At 42.9% G+C, this 2045-nt stretch overlaps 1 pseudogene; it reads left to right on the plus strand.

Annotated features, from left to right (window-relative positions):
* The first annotated feature begins 658 nt into the window (after positions 1-658).
* Positions 659-2045, plus strand: part of LOC102369751 — a 55970-nt pseudogene continuing 54583 nt past the window's right edge.

Here is a 2045-nt window from a genome sequence, read left to right on the forward strand (position 1 = left end):
GTGGCAGCAGAAAACACAGCAGTAATGGTGGGGTGACTTCAAGTGTTCACAAATCTAACATCAGGCCAGGATACAGAGACCAAATTTCTTGAAATTATTAAAGACTGTTTCCTGAGCAGTTAGTCCTGGATCTACAAGAGGAAAAGCCAGTCTTGACCTAGTCCTAAGTAGTGCACAGGATTTGGTGCAAAGGTAACTGTTACTGAGCCACTCTGCAACAGTGACCACAATGCAAATCTGTTTGACACACATGTAGAAGGGAAGATAGGAAGAAAATGACCACAGTAGCCTTAAACTTTAAACAGGGAGACTATAACAAAACGAGCAAGCTAGTTAGATGGAACTGTGGGGCCCCTAAGGAGGTGAAGAATGTGCAAGAAACATGGAAACTGCTTAAAAACACTATATTGGAAGCAAAGAGCAAATGCATATTGCAAAGCAAAAAAAAAAAAAAAAAAAAGGGAGGTGGACCAAAAAAACCCAGCATGTTTTAATGGCAGAGCTGCAGAGGCAATAAGCAGAAAAAAACATTTCTTTAAAAATATGGAAGTCAAATCCTAATGAGAAAAATAAAAAAAAGAACATTAATTTGGGCAAATCAAATATAAAACTGTAATAAGACAAGCTAAGAAAGAATTTGAGGAGAAACTTGCTAGAGATGCAAAAGATAATAAAACATTCTTTTAAGTACATTAAAAGCCAAAGATATGCCAGAGAATCAGCTGAGCCTTTGGATGATCAGGATGTAAAAGAGGCACTAATGGATGATAGGGCCATTGCTGAGAAACTAAATGTTTTTTTTGCATCTGTTTTCAAAGTGGAAGGTGATAGGAGGATTTCCTTACCAGATCCACTCCTCTGTAGGGACAAGTCAGTGGAGTTGACTCAAATTGAGGTTTTAGTAGATGTGGTTGTAGAAATTGATAAACTAAGCAGTAGCAAATTACCAGGACCTGATGGCATTCACTCTAGGCTCCTGAAGAAGGTCAGATCGGAAATTGCCAAGCTCCTAACTATAGTAGTGCAACCTATCACTAAAAACAGCCTTGGTACCAGAGGACTGCAGGGTTCCCAGTTTCGCACTGACAGATGTGCAGTTCCCTGTTGTAACTCATGGTGCTTCACAGAAATCCCAACAGATGGGGGCAGTGGGAGGGAGCTCCACTTTGGAGCCAATCCAAGAGAGTTGTTTTTCTGCAGCTTTTCTCCCCTAGCTCCCTCCCCCACACCCCCAAACTCCAGTTCTCTCTGCATGATGGGAGCAGGAGAAGAGAGGGAATGGAGCTCTGGGCTAGGGTTTGTAGGGTTTGCCCAGCCTGTGCTGGGTGGGGAGGAAGGGGGTGATTTGGAGAATTATTTGGTACACGGATAAATGTGACTTGTTGGGGAGGAATCCACATGGCTTTGTCAAAGAGAAATTATGCCTCACCAACCTGTTAGAGTTCTTTGAGGGTGTCAATAAGCAGGTGGATCATGGTGATCCAGTAGACATAGTATATTTGGACTTCCAAAAAGCCTTTAATAAAGTCCCCCAACCGAGGCTCTTAAATAAATTAAATAGTCATGGGATTACCGGGAAAGTCTACTTGCGGATTAGAAATTGTTTTAAAGATGGAAAGCAAAGAGTATGAGTATAAATGGTCAGTTTTCAGAATGGAAAGAAGCAAACAGTGGGGTCATCCAGGGACCTGTGTTGGGACAAGTGCTGTTTAAGCTATTCATAAATGATCTGGAAAAGTGAGTAAGTGGCAAAGTGGCCAGATTTGCAGATGACACAAAATTATTCAAAGTGGTAAAGAGCAAGGTAGACAGTGAGGAATGACTGAGGGATTTGGCATGATTGAGTAAATGGGCAACTAAAGGGCAGGTGCAGTTCAGTGTAGATAAATGTAAAGTAATGCAATGTTTTCTAATCTGTCTGCTGCGGCACACTGGTGTGCCATCAGACATTAACAGGTGTACCATGGAATCTTGGGGGGCGTGGCTCCTGGCAGGGCGTGGCTCCAGTCAGTGCCACAACTGCGGCCCTGCGCCACCACCCCCCC

The sequence above is a fragment of the Alligator sinensis genome, unplaced genomic scaffold (genome assembly GCF_000455745.1).
Source record: "Alligator sinensis unplaced genomic scaffold, ASM45574v1 scaffold933_1, whole genome shotgun sequence".
Taxonomy (NCBI): domain Eukaryota; kingdom Metazoa; phylum Chordata; order Crocodylia; family Alligatoridae; genus Alligator; species Alligator sinensis.